This window comes from Falco naumanni, chromosome 11, assembly GCF_017639655.2.
Source record: "Falco naumanni isolate bFalNau1 chromosome 11, bFalNau1.pat, whole genome shotgun sequence".
In the NCBI taxonomy this organism is placed as follows: domain Eukaryota; kingdom Metazoa; phylum Chordata; class Aves; order Falconiformes; family Falconidae; genus Falco; species Falco naumanni.
Window position 1 is genome coordinate 11,042,164 of NC_054064.1, and position 23,447 is coordinate 11,065,610.

Genomic DNA, 23,447 nt, shown 5'->3' on the forward strand with positions numbered 1-23,447 from the left:
AAGTCAATTCATAAACATCTAGCCTAATATTAGAAAGATGCACAGCATTCTCATCTAGGTCAAGAAACCAAATGAGTTTTTGATTCGGTGGGATGGGATTTCAAATCTGTGGGTTTTTTCCATTTACAGGACAGGTGCACTTCTTGAACAAAAACAAGCAGTCACTTGGAACAATCTTGCATTTAGGTCACTGGCAAAGAGGTTGTTCTACACTCAGTTCTAGAAGCAGGTTGCATGTCGTTTTGTGGATAATGCTGCTGCCAGAAACACCAACCCTTATGCTACATTGCCAAAAGTGCTAATTGACTATGAGTATATTTTTCCCCGGATGTAGTGCTAACTTCTGTTACTTATACTTCAGGGAGGTTTTTCAAAAAGTGTTCTCAACACGACCACCTGCTGGTAGTCTATTTAGAATAGTGGAAGCGTCACCTACTTTCAGTCAAGTCCAGCTTTGATGAGGGTAAACAAAATACATGGCAGGAACAGTAAGGTACTGTCAGACTGACATTAAAACTGCAGCGTATTAGCTTTTGTATGGAAATCTTGATGTAATTTCTATTCGAACAATGGATTTGTTTCCCCCAGGAAATGATATATCCAAAATGTCTTTCATGGACCTTTGCACAGAAGATGAAGTCCTATTATGTGCTTTAAAAGCAACCAGCACATATGCAATTATTTCAAACAGAAAACATTTGGAGAGCCTGCTAAAATACAACTTTTTGTCCTTTGGGATTTAATTTGCTTAGAAACAAAACATTCCTTTGAAGATAAATAGCAAGAGGCACTGATTCTATTAACTGAAACAGCACTTCCAAATTAATTGAAAATTATTTTCTAAAACCACTGTAACACTTGTACCAATTAGAAATATGTCCTGATTGGAAAGTTTGGTGCTTAAGAGTTATAGTTGTATCACACTGACAACTTACTAAATTAACTTTTAATTAAGCTGTTTTATATCAGACTATTTTATATCAAACACAAACGTAGCATTACTTCAAAGAGTTCATGCTGAACATGAAAATTGTTAACATTTAAATAAAGATGTGCCATATGGTTTGGCAGAAACTGAAATACTCTCAGACATGGGGGCCTTCTGCTTGCAGCTTCAGAATTTGGAGTCCATTATAGTCTGGAAGGAAAAAAAGCTTAAATCTTCAAAGAACATAGAAGTTGTCAAATTGATACATTTTGGTTTAATTCATTGAGTAATCCAGTTCTAAGTAACTCTAAGGTACTTCAAATGTTAAAAATAGAGGTGTGAGCGGAGGGGCAGTTGGGTTTGATTATTTATTGTTAACCACGTTTGTCAATAGACCATGAAAGTACAAAATCTAAAAGCTTTAGACACAGTTTCTTTATTTTAGAAATGAAGAGGGGGATAAGATGTGTTCTCTGAGAACAGACCATGGTCCATGAGACAATTCTACACACTGGCTTCTGTACTTCTGAATTCCAGCACATTCTTAGGTACTAGTGCAATGATCCATAGCAAAATGGTGTTCATACAGTTGTGGGCTGGGACTTGAATTTCCCAAATTCAGAGAATTTTAGTCTGTGATTAGAGGATACAAAGTGCTTGACTTCTCAAATGGAGCAATACAGACTATATCTCAGAATCCCTTTAAATCCTTGTGAAATGTACATTAACAGGATGTGCTAGGCCAACTTCCAGGTGACACAAAGTTCTATTTAAAGAGAACGAAATAATCATGTACATTGAAAACCATCTAAATATGAATGGTGGACATTCAGCATGTGTACTAGATGCTGAAAAGTGTTGCAAGTGCAGTACAATTGTCATAAGCAAACCAGTTTCCTCTGCTTTCTCAAGTCAGATCTCAAGATGCCTCATGCAAGTTAGTAAGCATGGATTTCTCTGGTTTTGTTATAAACAGCCATTTGCTCCCAGGAGGTGTCAGACTGGTTACTTGCGATGGTTGAAACTGTATGTTAGGGATTTCATTCTGCTGCTACTCAAGAGCATGGTAGAAAATGCAGTGTGGCTCAGTTTGCTAAACTGCCTTCCTACACAAGTATGATATACATACATATATGTGTCTGGGTGTGCTTTGCTTTCATGTAGCAGATGGATTGTATAGTCATATTGACAGACACATCTCTGTGCAGCAGTCATGCAAGTGTTATTTTCACTTCCAGATGACTGAAATACAAGTCAGTAAAGAAAAACCTTCTTGGTTTTTAAAACAGAAGGTGCTTCCTAATAACTTAGAGTGACTGCATTTTCCAAAAAAAGTTAATGATAAAGTATTTTCATACTAATAGAAATAGGAAAAGCAGTACTAAAAGTAAGTGTGTTTTCCACAGAATACATACAGAAGAGGAGAAACGACTAAAGAATGTTAGAGACCAACCCCCTGGAGAGCTGGACGTAGGAATCTCAGGTGGGAGTGCTACCATGCATAAACCAAGATCCTCATGTGGCAGACTAGAGGAAGACATATGCAGTCCTTGTTTTGTTTAGTCAAACATTATTTGGCCACTTGTAATAAATGCAATGCAATCAAACAAATGTAGTTCACGGTCATTTTTATTTTGACTGTCTGTCAGTTGTGCTGCTAGGTTTTCTGGGAGTGAAAAGGTGGTTTAATAATTCTCAAAAAAAAGTTGTATTACAAGTCTGCACTTCACTGTTATTTCTTGTTCTTCTAACGAATTGGTTCAAGTGAGTAGAGCTGTATTTGAATTCTTTGCATTTGAAGATTTTGTTAAATACAGCCACAGTCACGTAACTGTAAGCCTGTCTTCTCAAAATGGGATATAGCAGTGGTGATGATCACGCACACTTAATATCCAGTTCTTCAGAGAGTAACCTATCCTCACAAATGGACACTTGAGGAGAAACAATGTATTAATTTTTATTTAAATCTTAATAGTGACTAGATTCTTCTAGAAATTGATCCTATAATGTTAAGGACTTTTAATCAGATGTTTCAATATAAAACTATTATAACAGGATCAGTTTCCTGTTTTAAAACTGCTTTCCAATTTTCCTGTAGCAGAAATGATAAAACTGAAATTAATTATTCTAAGGAAACTTACAATGATTTTTTTTTCCTTTTCTTCTCAAGTATTGTTTTAAGAGCAATTTCGTGTGTGCATGCACACGCCTTTTTTTCCCATGCCAGAGCTTAAATTTTTTGGAGCGCATAATTTCCTGCTACAATAAAGAAATAATTTAAAGTCTACAAAAATAAACCACAAAGAGATGCAGAAGCAGGTTATGTGATTAAAAGCATTTAACTTCTGGCAAGTAATATGGCAGACCAGTGACTGACAATAGGGTGGCAGTTGAGGGCTCCCAAAGAGGTGATACTAGTCCTCAAAAATCAAATAACTGTTTAAGGTACAGACTTTTTTTTTTTTTTTTTTTTTTTAACTTGTGCATGGCTTTGCATTTGCAGGTCTTAGCTGGAGTCTGCAGAGACAGAATTGCCAGCATACAAAGATTAAAACCAATTTTCTTGGTGTTTTTGAACTGTCTGGAATTTGGAAGATCTGTAGATCTTATGAGACTCGCTGGTCTTGGGAAGTATGGGCAATTCAGATAAGCTTTGCATGAGCATCAAACATTTTGCTGCATAATGCATATCTTCAGTTTCAAACTCAGATTTTTTTGAGGCTTATCTGTCACAACCAAAAGGGAAAGGAGGCAAGGTGCTACTATGGTCAAAAATCTGTACAATCACCAATTACAAGCAGTTTCTCAATTCTCCTAAATAATTCCTGGTAATTGCATCCTGAGGCTACCAAATGAAAGTAGAGAGAAGCTTGGTCTGTATTAATGTAACAAAAGCATCTAAAAATTACCAGCTCTTACCTCTGTGAGTCAGTGGGAGGAAAAGGTAAGATTTTAATTAACTAGATGTGGAATATTGGTCCGCTGTGTTTTCTTCCTTGTTTTTGATTGCTTCTTATTTTTAGGATAAACATACTTAATAATAGTTATTTGAGTATTAATCAATTATTTTGAACTGGTACTAAACTGAACATTTTTCCTGACAGCTCTGCTTTGACATTTTGTAATAAGGGGATCTGGTCAAGTTGATGCTTTGTCAGAAGCAAGTGTTGTAATACTTAGTTCTCAGGTAAGCTGCAGTGATGTTATTTTCATTATGCTTTTTTCTTATACAGGCTAAATTCCTGTTAAACCAAATTATGAAACATTTTCTTTAATTTTTGGTGTGCCTCTCAATTGTAGAGAATGCAACAAACAGTATCACAATCTGTTCAGAGTTATTTATCAGCTTAAAAAAAGCAATTTAGAGTTCGGTGATAGTTATGGTAAGATTCTGTAGTGGTTGAGGGTTTTGTTTTCTTTTTACAAAAAGTTTTACTAAATAATACATCAGGTATTTGAACCTCAGGTTGTTTATTGGTACTGAATGCTTTTTCATGAGTCTACTTACTGATGCTATTGCTTCCTTCACAACAGTTTCACTGATGATAATTATGGTGGAATCAAACTGATCAGTAATTTGTCGGCATGTTTTTAGTATTCATTATTCTAAATCATTTTAGACCATACTTCCATGATGGCTGTTTTCCCGTGTGTGCTGTAGAATCACAGTTATGAATGGATAACTCAGGATATAATGCTAGAGGTAAGGTTTTTTTCAAAGAGGTCCATACTTAAAGATCATCTGAAATGATATCGAAGCAGATCCCTTTGTTTTATGATGTCCTTATACATATGTCTGTTGTCAAGTTTCACTACATGAAGAGCACACTGCATTTGTTACTTACTTTCATGTTACATGGCTTCAGTAGTTCAAATTTCCATTTAATTTTAACGGAATTTCTTCTGAATTGCTTTTATTTTTTCTAAAGCTGTCACTGTTGCCCTGAGCCTTATTCTTTCTTTGACACTTTGCCTCATATTTTACATAATAGCTTAAACTCATGAAATCCAGGTCAGAAATTAGACTATGGAGTCACAAAGAATCTCTGTCAACAAAAACTTTTATTATTCTGGAACATATTTTGGAGAAAAAGGTCCGATATCTAATCTTCATAGAGTTTATAATTTCTACAGTTCTTTTCTCTGGTTTCTGCATCTCTGAAATTACAAGTGTTAAAGTTGATTTTATTTCTATAAGATTTTGAAACAAGGATCCAAGGTATTTTTTAATAAGAAGGAACAAACCTTATGCCTTTTGATGTTCTTAAATGCAAACTTACAGTAATTTTCCAGACATTTTACACTGTAATTTTTTCTGTGCAGATTAATTAATTTGTTTCACTAATGTAAATAAAACCTGTTTATCCATGAAAGCAGGCAGTAATATGTGATATATGTATTTATATATAAATATATACATGAAGAACTCATCTGTATGCAACAAGTGTTGTACTGAATATAAGTTCAGTTTTGTTTATAGATATAAGTTTATTATAAAAAAGGAATATTTTGCTTACACTTGCAGTGTGAGAGTAGTTTAAATCTCCACCATACAAACTGCAGTAATGTATTATTTACCATATCAGAGGGGTTACAGCAAAGAGTCAATGTATGAACTGCAGTACTAGTATTAATCCCTCCCTCCCTCTTGCCCTATAAAAAAGGAGAAAACCAAAATGTTTAGATGTGAACTTTAAATAACATAAAGTAAGAACTTTTGGAAGTTGAATTCCTTCACCTTTTTATTCTCCATATCATTATTTATACATTATTATTACGTTAGTCTTTCATCTTTTCTCGAGTAAAATAAATCACCAAAATGCTTCAGTCTTACAAATTTTCCAAATCTTCAATGACATTTACAGTTGAACCCTTCAAATTTGTGCAACTTTTTCTTCACTGTGAACTTCGGGCACTACTGCAACAGCGATTTACATCATGTTAAGTAAAGGCTCAAGTTAGCCGTTTTATCTCTTAAATATGCAACAAAAGCTTACACTTAGTACCTCCTGCTGCATTGTCGTGTTGTGAACTTAGGCTGATGATTCCCAGGGCTCTTTTTGGTGTTACTTCTTCCCAGTACATTTTCCTATCCCTACAGTTTTCTATCATTATTATTACTACTACTACTACTATTATTATTACTACTACTACTACTGTTATTATTTTTATAATAATAGTTATTATTTATAATCATTAATGTTATTATTGTTGTTGTTGTTATTATTATTTTAAAAGTATACATTTAGCCATTAAGAAAGATTAAGAGATTTTCATTTGTGCCTGGTTTACCAGATAATAAAGATTGTTTTTCGTAATGGTTTTTCCACTGCATTGATCTCTGTCTCAGTCTTTATGTATCTGCGACTATGGTAAGTAATTCTTTCATTTCTTTCTAGTGAGAAAGTCACTGGTCAGAGTATTAGTTTGGCTATAATCAAGATCCAAACTTCAGGAACTTGCTAATTGACATCTGATTAAAAGTAATATTAAAGTCTTTAGGGACCTTAAGGGACTCACGATATCCTGAAGCAAATGTTTTGCTTGAGGTACTTTTCTGTCTCAGTTTGTTTGCTGTATATATTGAGATACCATACCAAGAGACTGGTGTTTACAGTATGACAATGTTAGTGATAGGGGTGTCATTGAGAAAGTTCTAGTATAATATAAAAGACAACTGTCAAAGACTGTGCAGCTACTCACTATTGCAGGTTTATTTCATAACCGAATCCCCTTAAATTTAAATGTTTGTATCTACTGTGTTGTTTTTTTTTCTGTACATGGTTCTTGCAGATGAAATTTGTAGCAACTGGCTGATGTAGGTTACTTATTCCTCTCTAGAAAGTAATCAAAGCTGTTCAGGCTTACTGGAACACTTTAATAACATCGGAGAAAAAGGCTAACAAATCACATGAAGACTTAATATGCAGCAGTATTAACTGATAAAACACAAGTTATAAAATATTTTGCAAATTCAAAGTTAGTGACTCCTACATTAAGTTACAATAAATATTAAACAGAATTGATTTATTTGAGTTACATTTTCTCATTATTTAATTCTTCTGGAACTGATTTCATCCTATTTCCAGCGTTTCATGAAAATGTGATTATAAATACTGCATATTTATAACCTTTCAGTTAAAATATAATTAAGCTTGAGGGAAAAAACCTCCCCTGCATAGCAAAGAGAGGAACATTAGCAGTGGTAGGAGGAATGTAAAGTATTAGGCAGGTAGCTGTATTCCAGGATCTGAAGGATCATTATGACTGACTTATATTATTTACATCAAGAAGATTTCACCTTAACTCCATTACTTCCTGTTTGGTTAGAGAATTACTTTCTGTTAAACATGAAGTCTACACTCAAATAGTACAAATTATGAACAATATACCACAGCTGTAGTGTTACTCTACCCCGATTTTGTCAGGTTATTATTGGAGTGTTTTTTTAAAAGTGCCTTCTTTTGTAAATTCAGTTAGCTTCATGTGCTAACAGTTTAATCAATGTAAAGCTCTTTTTTGGTAGATTAAATAAATTCTACTGAAATAAATCCTTCTCATTTTCTCTTTGTAGGTGATCTCAGATCTCTGTTTTGTCCTCTGAAGGTAGTAATCTATTTACCCTAGCTACAAGCCCTCTCAGAACCTGCTTTACTTAGAACTTAATTGTTCTAAGGACTGCTTGAAAAAACTTGAAGGGCCCTGGTAAAAGGTCCCTTCAAGAGCTCCTCTATATGTTCATTCTTTTTTTTATCTAACTTTGGTAGCAGATAGCTGTGAGTATGCTGACATTTTTGGAGGTGAGTGCAGAGCTTTAAGGTCTACTAGCACAGTTTTCAAGCCAGGATAAATACCTGTAGTAGGGAGAAGTAGTATAGTTATCTTTCCTTCCCACTCTGCTGTGTCATACGGCTGTTCAGGGCTATTCACGTACACAGAGCAGAGTTTTGTATATAATAAAAATGAGAGGTAGGCTGAATAAATAAGGATTGGGGCATCCTAATGATTTATTAATGACACCTTATTAACTGTCTGTCAGTGAGCCAGTCATTCAGGATAGCTACAGTAGTGTGCACGAAATGTTAATGAAGACATAAAATTTTCTAAACCTTTTGTGATTACTCCTCAGATGTTCTCGTCACACACTCACTAGTAGGTGCACGCTCCCCCTCTTGCAGGCCATGTGAGTTGCAAGCAGCCCCCTCCACTTCTGGAGGTTCCCCTATTTATGCGCATCTTCTGTTGGAGCTTCGTGTACCCTGCTGCTCCCTGCCAATCCACATGCTGGTGAGAAAGGCACCACAGTCACATGTGCACACCCAGGTTTGGGTCCCTTGCGCCGCACCCTGCGTTGTCACTCCTCTAGCTGGATATAGGCTGCTTATGGCTTTCAAGGGGGAGGATGCTCTGCCTGCCCTAATCAGAGGTTGCAGTACTGGTGGGGCGACTTCTGCCAGCGCTAGACCAGGTTCAGATGGCTGTTCTCTTATCCCTTTCTCACTCTAAGATCCCTCCTGACTACTGCAGATTGTCGTGCTTCTAAGTCCATTTTATTGAGTCAAGTCAAGCCGAGGCGAGAAATCACAGGGTTTAAGTTTGCAACTAAGCATGGTTTAATTGCTGAGATAAGAATCTGTGTTCTCCTCACTGAGAGCAATTTCATTTGTAAACTATCTGTAGGATGTTAAGCTCTCAAAATCATGTGTCACTAAAACCTTTCACAGCAGAGAGAGCTGCAGTAGCCCTATAGGTGTTTGCCTTAGAAAGTTCAGTTTTACTCACTGTGTGAAGATTTTAAGGAAATAATAGTAGCTGGACATATCAAAGTGTGACTCCATTACAGAAAATGGCAATAAACCAGGCCACTGGGCTGTAACTGAGCATGGCTTCCAGGGTGCTTCTTTGTAAGGGGGTTGGGGGAGGATGGGAACGGGCTGACTGAAGAATCAGAAAGCATTAGAAATGTTAGATGGAATTAAACAAGAAAGGAAGTACTTGCTAAATCACAGTGTCATTACTCAATGGTACTTAATGTCACCCTGGGAAGCAGTCTTCCTGCTTTCTTCCCTGGTGTACTAGTAAACAAGACTTGACGATTCCTGAAATTAATTGTTCTTTAGAATGATGACTTGTGCTTACTTATATAGCTTTTTGGTCTCTGCCATCCTGTAGCATTGATAATGTGGGGCTGAACCCACAATGTTTCAATAACTGGCTGCATTCTGCTAAATATGTCCTGCCATCTGTATGTTCTGAAAATTGAAGACATCCAGTGAAATAGGAAGTTACAAAAAAAAATTATTTCTTCCACTTAAAAAAAGAAATCCAGAAACTTGCACCAGATAATTTCTTTTCCAAAGAATGTAGTCTCATGCCTCAGATGTAGAATGAGAGGTAGAAAGACTCCAAAGGGCATCCTTTGGGCTTAACAGTCTATGCATATAATCAGTTGCAAGATTTTAGGTAATTTAATTAAATGAGAGATGTAACAGGTTAAGTGAAATACCAGGAGAACAGAGAAAGACAACTGTAATGTAAATACATTTCATTTCCGGTTAAAAGTTTAAGAATATTCTAAATGTCACAATTGTATATTCCTTAGAATAAAGGCGTAAATACTCACGAGTAGCAAATATTTGTCCAAGGATGTGTTGCTGCAGCAGGTAATTACTGTTAAGTCTTAGCTTAATCTATAGCCATGATGGTTTTGATTGGCAAGCCTCTAAAACATTCCCAATAGAGAGGACTGTCAATCCTCTGACATGTCTTGTACTTTTCTTACTCTTTGCAACTCTTTCAGAAGTAATATGAAGCGACTAGAAAATGTGTACATGTATACTGGAACATGTTCTGTTTGTCACTTTTTCTCTACTATATAACAAGCTTTTGAAAAAGGTTATTAATTTTTTGGGGACTGACATGCTTTTTTTGTCTCTGAAACTATTCCTTTTAACCTGAGAAGACAGAATGGTTTTAGCAGCTTCCTAAAAAATGTCATAACTATTATACTCTCCAGAATGCGATAAATCTAACCAATTTTTTCCTTTTATGAGAAAACTATGTCTGCCTATGTCTGTTCTTTCTTCTGCAAATCTTGCCGTTTCTCATTTGCCTTTCATTGCTGATGTTACAAAATTGCTTATTAAATTTTTTTCAGAAATAGTTCTGTGTAATAAAAATTCTAGAGTATAATCACAAATAATATTAACAGGGGTGTGGAAAATGCAGAAGTTTTTTCTGTTCTTTCATATCTACCTTTCTAAAGTGCAGTAAATTGTTGACCTTTACTACTTCAAAAGGCAAATTTGGGTTTAGTATGTACCTTGTATCTTGTTGACTATAGTACATTATGAACCTTACTGGGTAACATAGTCTGGCTTCTTACCAAGAGCAAGCTATACCTTACTGCAGTTCGTTGCAATGTCTGACTGCTCTGGAATAGAGGAAAAGTCTCTTGACAGATGTACTGACAAAGCAATAATGAAAAGGTCATACTACATTTCCTGCAGCATTTATCTTGTTTCTTTAGTGGCTGTATACTGAAATCTAGATCAAATTACATCTAATTACAGACACCAATATCTGCAATAAGTTAAGAATCTATTAAACACTTTAATCAAAATTCCTACATGTTATATTTGAAAATTCTGAAGCTCTTAAATAGCATCTCATCAACATTACTATTCAGATCCGGTCTTAAAACTTTTTACCTTTTCTAAAGATCAAGGTCACAGAGCTCAGCAGTTCTTGTTTTATGGAGCCTTGGGGCCATTTTGAACTATTACTACTTCAAGAGTTGTTGATTATGATTGACTACTGGAACAAAAGCACATCATAGATATTCAGAGCAAGTCTTCCCTGACAGCATTGTCAGTGTATGGAATAAAAAATGCCCAATATTCAGTGTCAATTATGAAAATTCTTGCTTATCAATTATTATATCTTCCGTTGATAAGCCATAAATGTTTGAAGGCTAATTCTAAAAACACTGCATATTTGACTAAGTACACCAATTATGTTTCTTTTGTCATAATGTCATGATTTTAGAAAGCAAGGTAAAAATAATTGATGCCGAAGAAAATATTCGCTGTGTTGATATACACGAGTAATTTGGAGAAGTTTGGAGCAGGCTATTTTGAAAGGCCATAGAAGTATTTCAGCTGACTTAATGAGGTTTTTTTAGACCCATAGGCTGTTAATTACATTGGTAACAATGTCATTGTTGTGGCACCAGTAAAATAAGGTGCTTTATTGTATGGTTTTTACACTGCTTAAAAATTGACTATTCATTTTGCTTTGTGTCAGACGTTTTCTACATAAGCAATATCAACAATAACATATGTTACATTCCAGCTAGCTCCATAATTTAAAAAGCTTAGACAGAAGATTTGATCTGAAGTTAAGCAAGAGTTAGAAGTCACTAAATTGTTCCCGTCATGTTTTTTTCTAAACAGGAAACCTGGATTCTGATTAGTACATTTGGAGAGAAGCTATGCACAATAAATCTTACTTTCCTTCTGCGCTTTGTAACAAGAAGTGAGTCAGAGTACAGTAGTCTACATTTTTTGAACCTTAATTACGCCATTGCAAAAAGTGATTCAAAAATAAATTTAGTAATTATTCAACTAAATGCTTATAATATTCTTTCCCTCTGTTTTGTCTTCTAATGATTAATGTGTGATATACACAACTGGATAACTACTAGAAATTCTTCCTGGGCTCACCTAGCTTTTTTTTTTTTTTTTCCAATCTAATCAAAATACACATACTGAAGGAAAAAAAGACCTTTCAGTCCAACTCTTTCCTCAAAGACCAAGCTATCAGAGCCAATATTCCTCAAAGAAATTACTGTCCTGTATATTCTTATATGTTCAATAATTAATATACCGTACACTTAAGTCCTACCTACTTATATCTAACAAAAACCCTTTTCGTTACTGAAAAAGCATTGCTTTAATAACACAGATGGTAGCACCAGGACTGATGAACTTGACTTTCATTAAGAAGCCCGCTGGATTGGAATAGTTCTACAGTCAACAAAAAACAAAACTGGTGAAGAGAAGAAACTGAAATAAATGCAGCTTTAATACAGTCTCTTCATTCTTATTATTGAAAAAACTTATTTGGTTTATTTCAAATTGCTTTTACTTTTAGTGATGTGTTTTTATAATCTGAATCACTAAGGATGTAACTATAAAAATTATATTCATTACGTTTAATTATGAAAAGATAATATGAATTTTAGGTCTGAATGACTCAATGCAAGTGAGCCTTATATTCATATCTATTTTTGCAGGTTTGATCTACTCCTTTGCCTTCCCCACTTCACTTTCTTTCCCAAATACTTTTTTTTCTCTCATGCTGTGTGCATTCCATCTTTGAGCTAAAAAGTAATGTGCACTGTTGGGGGCAGGGAAGGAGGCCTGCACACTGGCCTGGATAACAACAGCTGACAAGAAGTGATGTGGGAGTAACTCTGTGTGACTGGAACAGCCAAAAATGTCTGAGAGGAATTGCCCAAACAGTGATGCTGCTGAAGATGATGATGACCATCATCCAGATTGAAAAGCAACCAGGGAATTACAAAAAGACTTTGAAACAATGAAGAAGTACCTTGAAAAGAATCGTGAAAGGTGCATGGAAAGTATGCAACAATCATAAGGGACCTTGGAGTGAGAACAGGATAACAGAGCAGCAGTTTAAATACATTTTGACACTGGCAGAAGCCACCCCAGCATGTGACTTTTGGGGTACTCACAGGCAGTATGTGTAAATATGGGAACCTGCACCCCTAGAAGTGGGGGAGTCTTACAGCTGTGAGTGTGTGTGTGCAGCTAGAAGTTTTTATCATTACTTACAAAAGGACGTTTAGAAATTTGTAGATCTCTATTAACATTGTATCTGTCTTATTGCTGAAATTGTGATCCTCAATGATTGATTCACTGTTTACCAGTTAATGACACCCTTAATAAATCAATAAACCACTTCAATCCAAATCTGATTTATGCCATCTGGATTTAGTGGGTTTTTTATGCTGGTACATACTGTATCTAGAAACTTTCTTTGACAAAATCAAAGATTACAGTGATTCAATAGTAGATGATTTGAGCCTTGCAGTGCAGTGACATTTTTCCTGTTTGTTAGAAATTGTGAGGAACACCTTGTGGGAGAGGAAAAAAAACCAAAAAGTCATTCTAAAAAACTTTCTCCCTCCTCAGATGTTTTAATTACTTCACTTGTCTTTTCTGAAAGTCATCATTTTTGTCATTGTAACTGTTACAAAGACTAATTCTAGAGGAAGAAGTATAAGGGTTGTGAAAATGTTCATTTAAGCTTGAAAGTTTAAATAAATAATAGATAAAGTATAAATAATTATATTTAATTATTTTTTCTCTGCCACTGCAAAATAGGGACTACATTATCTTGAGCAACCTGGTCTAGTGGAATGTGTCCCTGCTTATGGCAGGGGGGGTTGGAACTAGATGATCTTCCTTCCAAGTCAAACCATTCCGTTACTCTTAGTAGAGAAATTGCTTAATCCAGGTCTGGTTTATACAGTTGAAGGTCTAGTCTCATATATCTCAGTGCTGTTCTGAGTCAGGTCTTTCAAAATCTTCCAGTTCTCCAATACAGGCATTCATTGTGCTCTACTGATGTATAAACAACTGAAGAAACAAATCATATAATGGTGTGTAGGCCTACTACCTGTCAAGATGAATTACAAAAAGAGTATGATGGCACCAAAGTGGTAAAGAATTATGACTTTATATGCTGCTAGTGCTGAACCACATTATCTCAGCCAAGAACAAGCGATTATTCAAAGTAAAACACAATTTGCTCTAAATGCGGACTACTTGGAATATATGGGGTGTAAGTCTTCCACTGATGCAAAATGGTTTGGCTCAAAGTTTAAGTTTTCAGAATCAGTGTGACCTTTCCCTTCTCCTGAGTTATCAGCTTGTTCCCATAGCATGGATAATTTTTCCAGGCACTTTAAAGATGAGTCTGTAGAGACAGAAACTGTCTTGAAATTTTACTCTAAGCCTCCCTGCTTTCAACAGTTGCGATTATTTTATCATGTGGGTTTTTGTGTTGTGCTTTCCTACAAATTAGGAGGCCACAATAGGGACTCAGTGGGAAGGGGCTGGGTAGACCGATCCCCTTAGTGATCTGGTCTTGGGTGTGCTTGGCAGGGCTGCGCCAGGAGTCTGGTGATAGGGTGGCCTTGAACTGCCACATACCAGCTACAATGCCGTCCAGCTGGCCCCATGACAGAGAGAACCAGGAGAAAAAAACCCAGCATATACTGAAATTAGTTGCCAGAGAAGGATGTGGCGCCTCGTACTGAAGGAGACTTTGGCCATTAATTAGACACTCCCTGGGCAGAAGGAATGGTTCCCTTCTGGGGAAGTGCCACCCTAGCTGCGCCCACTGTATAGATACCACTGCATATACATTTATGGCAAACTATTCTGTCAAGGGAAGGCCGCTGGCTCAGCAAAGGGACAAGATGCCTGAACTCCCCAATTACCACACTCTGATTTAGTGTTTAGCTATATGTTAAACATATATGCACACAAAGTTTAGGCCAAGCTGACTCTCTAAAGCTGTTAAAAGTGAAGAACAAAGGGACATCTAATTGAGGGAGTCGGCCTTGGGAAGGGTGGGGAACAAAGAACAGATGGGGAAATAAGCAGAAAGAAGCCTCTGAGTGAGGGAGCTCTGGCCCCAAGAGGAGATGGGCTGATAAAGTCCTTCAATTCACAGAAAGCTGGTTGGAAGTAGGACAACGTTAATTGTGGCAGTGGGAGATCACAACCTCCAGTTCAGATAGCTCACCCAAGAGAGGGCAAGACCGGCTTGGGGAGTGCACACAGTTGGTGAAGAACTTCAGCAGTGTTATCTGAAGGTGCACACTGGTTTGCATTAGAAGCCAGAAACTTGTAACTCATCCTGTACGTGAATGGAAATGAATGTGTCACGCACTGTGAGTGTGCAAGTGCCCTGCTGAACATAATGCGTACCCCTGAGCAACTTGTGAGCACGCTCAGAAGAAACATTCCTTGTGCTCCCAGTGCTGTAATAAAGAACGCTTGCCTTCTGAAACTTCAAATCTGCTCTTAGAAGGTTTTTCTCCATGACTGACGTTACAGTATCAAGCTGCTGCCATGCCAGAGCAGGGATGTTCCCAAGGGAGGTGCCACCCGAGCTGTTGCCATGCAAGAACAGGGACATTTCCCAAGGGAAGTGCTGCTCTGGTGGGGTGGAGACACCTGTGAGGGTGCCGTGCCCTACTGCTGATTGCAGCCCAGAGCAGGGCCAGGGAGTAACAGGCGGTGGAAACGTTTAGGCACCTGCCTCAACAGCTACATCTGCTACCACCTGCCACCTTGCCAGAGGCGTTTTCAGACTGGCAGGGAAAACAAGGCAATTTGAGAATGGGCAGGTGGGAGGATTTCTGCAGTACTGATGTGGGTTTAGTTCACTGTTAGTCTGTAATTAGCAAATTTCTTTCTAAATTCTGAGGATCACTTGGGGAATTGCTGGATTGGAAGACAACTACAGTTTTCTGTGTTAGCAATGGAAAAAAGATATTTCTAATTTTGCTCCTGTACTTGCAGTATTTTTGAGAATGTATTTGTATGTTATGCTATAAAACATAGATTTTTTCAGTACTCTTTGTTAACATTAACGTTACAGTTCAGTGTACAAATCCTTGCAGTGTTGGAGTCTTTCTGTATAATAGGGCATTGTAAACTTCACATTTTCACATTACTGTAAGAAAAATACACTTGAATATAAATCAGCTGGCTTTAAACAGTATAGTGCTTAAGTGGCTAAATAAGCTTTATTTAAAGTCACTGTAAAAACATAACAGAGAATACATTAATCTGATTCTGTAAGTGTATTGATTACCACTTGGGGATACATTCACAGAATCTAAGGGCAAACATGTTAAAATATCTAATCTTACCACCAAGTGTCATAATCCATTTAATTTCACCTGATGATCCTTGCATTGCACACATCAGCTGGAATGAAAATACCTCCTGTAGTTGAACTAAATAATCCCTTTGTCAATGTATGGTTCAGGTATCCTAGTAATATATACCAGTTGCACGATTGATAGATGAGACAATGCAAATATTATCTCGAAGGAAATGAACTCCTAAGCAAAACCATACTAATAGAAGAATTTACCCTGAGCAGGATTTTGTTGGTTTATGAAGTTATGCTTTTATAAAATAATACTATAATGGCTTGTCTATTGTTTCTATTTTTTTAAATTGGATGGTTAAAATTGAAAGCAATTGGGTTGACTGTACAAGAAAAAGCCCCCAGATTTGTAAAGTGATTCCCCACTCAGGTAAAAATTTGTATAGAATAAATTTATCATTTAGAGTTAGCGTTATACTGTCTAGAGCAATATTATACAGCAACAGTTCAAGTACTTCATCACAGTAAAGGGAACTCTTTGGGGACATATATACATATCATGAAATCTATGAAATTTTGATGTCCCCAGAGCCACAGTGGATTTGAGATGGGGCTAGCCCCAGATGTCTAATCTGTATTAACATTCACTGAACACAGAAACAGCTTTAGTTCCAAAACCAAATGGTAATAAATTGTTCATACTGCAGCTGTGACTCTAAGTGATATCTACAAACAGAGCAGCCTCTCATTAAGGGTAATATCTATTAGAGCTTACACTACATTTAGAATAATTGATACAGCAGTTCTATCCCACTGCTGTAGGTATGTATGTGGACTGAGTATCTTTGATCTTTTGCAGTGATTTAAACGGTTGTGCTGACTTCAGAGAAGTTGAAGTTTGAAAGGGATTGAGGCTTATTAATAATAGTCTTTAAAATATTTTAATGGAACTCAGATTGACTGTTGTATTTTTATAACCTTTTCATCTCTTAACGTACGGAAGGGGGACTACAAATCAGTCTTCCCGTTCAGATGTTGTAAGTGATCAAAGCAGTTTCAAATGGGTCCTTCCCTGCGCCCCCAGCTTCATCATGTGAATGAATTCTGAGTAAAGGCATGGAAGAAAAATTTGAAGTACACTTGTATTTCATTCTAATGCTTCCTGAGTAGAATATTTATGTGGTATGCTTATTTGTACGTTATCCCTTTTTTCATGTCATGTGACAGTTTACTGTATTGTCTTCAAATAGAGGTTTTAGCAAAAGGAGCTCTTTGTGTCCTCAGATATTATTAGCTATATCGGGTTATGGTGCCAATTGGATTTTAAATAAACTAGATTACAATGGAAGCACCTGTGACATTCATGTGAACACTGCATGAATTCTTAATCATTGCAGGTTATAGTGAATACTAAATGAAATATTAAGATAAATGTAACTATATTCCATCTTTGCGATCAGGGCAGCTGTGTGAGTAGAAAAGTAAGTATGCCCTTGATAAAAACTGTAGGAGAACTTGTAGAATCACAATGCAGCATCTGTGTTGAAGGAAGAGATAGACAAGCACATTCACTACACAACTGGGGGGGAAACTGGAAGCATGCAGGCTTGCTGCTGGCATATTTTGTGTGCGTGTCTGTACCGAGTAGAATGAGATATGGAATATCATGCTAAGATTTAAACTTGCTAGCCTGAAAAGAGTTGATCAAGACCAGAGAGCTTGTGTTATCATTTATTTGTACATTGAAAGTACACCATCATGGCCGGGCACAGAGAAAAAAAACGAGAACTATTAGTCTTTCCTGGTTTTAGAATTAAGTTGCTAATGAATTTGTTCTGGACAGCATTTGTGGGAGAAAAAAGAGTGGAAGACTATAGGTAAGTGGGTCAAGGCGCTAGGTGGGGAAGAGGAAATATAAGCAGTATTAGCATTACATGGTACCAAGGGTGTGGAATTCTGGCTCTACTGGAAAGCTTAGAGAATTCCTATTAATTTATTTTATTCTTGGTGTTTGTTTCATAAACCAAAGTTACAAAGTGGTGTAACTGAGAAGCCTTCTGCTGCAGGGTAGATTGGACTAGGCTCATGGATGAAATCCCACTCTGCTGATGCATTGTCCTTTTCCAAGGAAGTGGGACAAAAAAGATAAAAACATTTTCACTGAAGAAAACCACGGAAACTGTTAAACTATTGTCTTGCTGTTAGCGTATTTTTCTGCTTATTTTATAATCTTTCATAAGCTTTCCTCTACACACAATAAAGAAACTTAATGTGCAAGGAGACACTGACCTCTGTTTCATTTTTGTAAGAGAAACTTCTTCACATTTTTAAGTGATTTCAGCAACTTGTAGTGTTTGGTGATTGTAGTATTTAGAACTGCTAAGGTACTTTTTATTTGAAATGGCCATTTGTGCAGAGTTCTGTGTATTCCAGCTCATCAAAGGAATTTCTCAGTAATGTATGTTGTACCTAAACCTTTGAAGATATAGTGCATAATTATTAGATTGGCTTTGTGTACACATTTCATTATTCGTTCAATCACCTTTATGTTATACTAAACTATTAGTCATGAAAAAGATGTGCTGTACTTTCAGATTTGGGAGGGGTACTGTTTCTGAGGAGAAATTTGGGACTTTCACTTTTTTTAAAAAAAAAAAAAAAAGAAGAAGAAGAAGGAAAGTTTCTTTTTAATGCTTGCTTTACGATCTGATTCAAAGCTGTAGTTGAAATACCAGCAACTCAAACATATGTCTGAAATATCCTTGGGTCATCCAATAAGCCGTCTTTCCCCACTTTTTTTGAGGAGGTCAAAATGTCAGCTTTCCTTATGACTGTGAAAAAAAATTAATGATACTTACTGAGTACCTAACTGATCAATATTGCAACACATTTAATACTGTATTTATCAAGATAAGCATGCAGTGTTAATAGTAGCAAGTGTTACACACTTTCATCTATTGCATGGGTAGGAATGAGAAATTAACATACTGCTGTGCTTTGTGACTTTTTCAGATAAAACATATTACAGTTAAAGAATGCCCACAGCTACCCTAAATTGTTAGAGCTCCATTGGCTTTGACAGAACTAATGTTTTATAGGTTTTATATCTCAAAACCTGTAACATCTAATTGGCAAGCTCTTCCTAATACAGCCTGCAAAACAAAGATCACATTTATGTTTATTCTTTTGAAATGGATTAAAGAGAGACTTGAAGTTCTTATTGGAAACAGATCTTCGTTAGAAGAAAACTGTTTTAACTGTATGTTTTATAGATTTTAGTGTTTTATATCAGCATTGAATTGTATTCTTAACACAGAAATTTCAATCCTGCTGCAAGTTTCCAAAAGTGGAGTTGGTGGTGTATTAAAAGATGTCACAAAGATTCATGAGAGCATTTGCTTAACCAGTTATTGTATATACTTTATGCAATGAATCAGAAGGGAAAATTTCTGTATATTATTGCAGTTCTTACTCATGTTTTTTGAGGAAACTTGAAACCAAGCACTTAAATTTATAGATTACTTTAGATTGATAGCATACTGATTGGTGGAGGAAGTTTTGTGCCTTTAATAAATTGACTTTATGTAGAGCAGGGGTCCTCAAACTATGGCCCACAGGCCAGATACAGCCCCCCAGGGTCCTCAATCCAGCCCCCAGTATTTATAGAAACCCACCCCACACTGGGTGGGGGGAAGGGGGGAACCAAGAAGCCACAGATTCTGCCCACTGTTTAAAAAGCCACAGATGACTGCTCTGACCCCCTGTTTAAAAAGTTTGAGGACCCCTGATGTAGAGGAATGAAGGCAGTGGGTTGATTAGCATTGATAATACACAGCTGTGGCCTTGCCTCGAAGGCTGTGGGTTGATTGACATGGATGATGTGCAGCTGTAGCTCGTTCCTGCTAAGTAGTTAAATAGCACTGAGGAGGGGTGTTGTGTTTGTTGTTGTTTTGTTTTTGTTGGGTGGTGGTTGGTGGAGGACTAAGGAGGAGTGGTGTGGTCTGGTTTCTAGTCACTGAAGACAATGAAAGAAGGAGATGACAACCGTGATGACAGCATGGACAGTAGGCTCTGAGTGATGGTAAAACCCTTGTTGCAGCCTACTAGCCTGTCTGTGCTGCGACAACTTTATGCATTAGTCTGCTCTTAGCCAGTTACACTGCTATACTAAGGCTTATTAGTAATTTTCTGAGGTGGTTTTGACTTGTTATTAAAGGCCATCTCTGTTAGGTATTTAATTCTACTAGCCTGAATTTATATATCTAGTCCCTGTAGAATGCCGTGATGTAGAATGTGAATATCGTGTGAATAAATGTATAACATATATGCTAAATATAATGATTAGGATTTTCCAGAGTATTACATTTTTTTCCTCCTTGATTTTTGAAAGGATTTTATTTAGAAGCGCAGAAGATTTATTCTCTGAGAATTGTTTCTTTCAGGAATCTTTATCCAACAGTTTTTAAACCATTGACCAAAATGTATGGAGTTAGCTTGTACCTAATGTTGTATATCTGAATGTAACAAAGTAGCAGTAACCTTGCAGATTCCAGTAGGAATGTTCTTGATAATGAAGATAGCTGGTGACTCTCGTTACTTGGTTTTGTGTTTAATCTGCATTATCAGACCTGTCAGTAGTACAACTTGAGTTGTAATATTGCCAATAAACTTTTTTCTAAAAAAAAAAAATTAGCATAAAAATAAATTAAACTTTAAAATTATTTGCAAGTTTATGTAAATGACTAGCTTAAAAAGAACTTTATGTAATCGGACACGTTCACCACTGAAGCCCAACATTAAGTGTTCTCTGCAAATCTCATTATATGTAGCTTATGAGACTGTAATTCATACTAATTTATATGTGGATAGCCATCTAAATGCCAAAACATTTTTATTCAGTAAATTCCTCTATGCTTTTGAGTTGGTATTGGGGATAAAATGCAAAAGAAAACTTCATAGCGTGAGAATGAGAGACATTCAAACTCTCATGAACATTTTTTTGACTGTTCTTTGCAGATGTTCTTTCAATTTGTCTGTTTTCAGGATGTTCTGTATAAATAAGTAAAGTTTTGTTGTTTTTTTTAATATCTCTATTTTAACATGACTATACAACATAAAATATGTATAGTTTAACAACTTGGTTCTGAATTTAGTTGGACTTTCCAAAGAGATAATTCAGTTATTTCAGAAATTTTGGTTAAAATAAGTTGTCTAGTATCTTCTCCTAATCCTGTACTGTAAAAGCATCTATACAACCTTGCATTATTTCAAAAGCATACTTAAGACATGAACATAAGAAAAAATGAACCTGAAGCAGATCCCCTGATATCTTTGATCCCTTTGCAATCAAAGCTATAAATTGAAACACTGAGAGCGGACTCCAGATAAAAAGGAGGAAGAAGTAAGATAAAGGACAGAATTCTTATGTAAAAAAAGGTACAGTATACTTCTATGTTGAAGTCAGTAATTATTATTTGTACAAATAATACAAAAATGCAGAGGGAATCTAGGATAAACTCTTCGGTATTTTCAAATTACTTTATAAGATTCTAGCTACTTTTTTTGTTCTGCACAATTACAAAAACTGTTGTAAAATGCAAACAGAAAATGTCTCGAGAAATGTTTGTCAAAACAAGGATAGATTATGTTAGACTGATACAATCTGTTTTAAAACTTTCATTTTCAAGTAACTTTTCTAAAGTTTGAACATACAGTGCTTAACCTAGTTGTATTATTAGCTGTGACTAATAAAAACGCAAAAATAATTCCATCTGAGAATGTGATAGCATACGAAATAAAAATCTACAGTATCTTCTACTAGTTATTTATAATTAGCTTAAGTCATATATTTAGACAGACCATAAGACAGACAAAAGGAGAGGGACAGTGGGCTGAAAGTAAAAATTTGTGAATTTTAAACATCAAGTTTGTAGATACCTGCACACTGACTTTTTTTTCATATTTCTGGTTTGTCAAGTAAAAAAAATAACACTAACATTTTCAATATTCATAGAATTCCAGATGTTTTGGCCTAAAGTGTCAGGACATGAGAAACAAACAAATATCCCAAAGTGTTTGGAATTCCTTTCTGTAACCCTTCAAAAAGAGTAAGTACATGTCTCCTGATCATTGGTAGACTTATTTTTGTGTTTATATAAGGCATTGCTGTTTGAAGTCTTCCATTTCCCTTTTGCTATTACCTTGAGTGACTTGGATAATTTTTTTCCAAATTACCAGTAAACATTTTTTTTATTTCCTGTGTGATTGATTAAAACTTCTGTTATGCTTTGCACTGTAAAAGTGAAATAATAAAATGGAAAAGGTTAATTTGGCCTAGTGGAAATATTTAGCTTCCAATAAAGGAAGAAGTTGCAGGCAATTTAAAATGACATTCCTGGACCTAATAGGAGACAAATATTTATGAATAATTAATTACATCAATTCACTATATGCAGCATAATTCTTGAATAAATATGTTACTATTATGCTAAAACTATTTAGCAGTTGCTTAAGTAATTCTTGTGGTTCTTTGAGTATTTCTGGGCTAAAGAATTGCAGTTCTATTAATTATTTCTGCTGCATCTGACAGCAAATATATGCATAATTGTCTGATACTTATATTGAGATTTTGTGTGTGGTATTCCTAATACGCACACAAACTAAACATCTGCATTTCCATTTTTCCCAACTATAAGAAACTGTCTTTTTGAAAAAAGTTCTTTTAATTTTTTTTTTTACACTACTCTTGGTTTTTTTACAACTTGAAAAAGAAACAAACAAAAACAACCCTTGGTAATTTCAATAACATATCTCTTGAAGGGATTTAATTTTTAGCTACTAAATCATCCTGTAATAGATGGCAGATGTTGACCTATAAAATCTACGTTACAACAATTTCTTTATAAAATTGCAGGCATAAAAATAACTGCTGCAGCAATGTCACTTTCAAAAACTTAGTTAGATGCCATGTAAGCTAGGACCTGAAGATTGCTCTTGTTTGGACATTGTGAAGATGCAGTTGTTACTATACCTGCTCTAGTTATGTCTAAATCTAATTAAAAAAACATGGCTAACTTCTGTTCCTATTCTTTTATCTACATATCTATTACAGCATTCATCAGCAAGTGTGCTGTTTTGTTTGTGTACATTAAGTAGTCAAGTTAATGTTTTTATTTAAATGCAAATTAGAAAATTCAATTATTGGATCCTCGAACTTTTTCTGAAGTTTCATGTGTCGTTTTCTGAAGAAGGTATTTCCATACGTTAGGGGTGGTATGTGAAAAAATTTGAAATATTTTGTAACAGATACAGTAGCATCTCCAACCCTAACTTGAGTAAATACATAATAAGAGGGAAAATCTTTGAGTAAATATGGTACCAAATGTAGCTACTGAAAAGCAGAAGTTGCAGGAAGTTTAGCTATTAAATGTCTTTGTGAAAATTGCTAAACTAAACCTTATATTTATATGACATTTATTTTTTAAAGTTTTTTTCTGTCACTTTCTAAAAGGATGAATTACTGTCTTTCAGGACATAGTGAGAGCATGGTTATAAATCAATCCATTTCTTTCACATTTAAAGC

General features: G+C 35.7%; 1 long non-coding RNA gene across 2 annotated transcripts; it reads left to right on the forward strand.

The window, feature by feature from the left end:
* The first annotated feature begins 2,319 nt into the window (after positions 1-2,319).
* LOC121095926 lies at positions 2,320-13,229 on the forward strand. 2 transcript variants are annotated; one of them, XR_005830254.1, is made up of 5 exons: positions 2,320-2,411; positions 4,033-4,115; positions 4,549-4,631; positions 6,224-6,300; positions 12,225-13,229. It is a non-coding gene; the product is annotated as an uncharacterized LOC121095926 (long non-coding RNA). The 2 variants fall into 2 exon arrangements; XR_005830256.1 differs by lacking the exon at positions 12,225-13,229 and adding an exon at positions 7,503-7,789.
* The last annotated feature ends 10,218 nt before the right edge of the window (positions 13,230-23,447 follow it).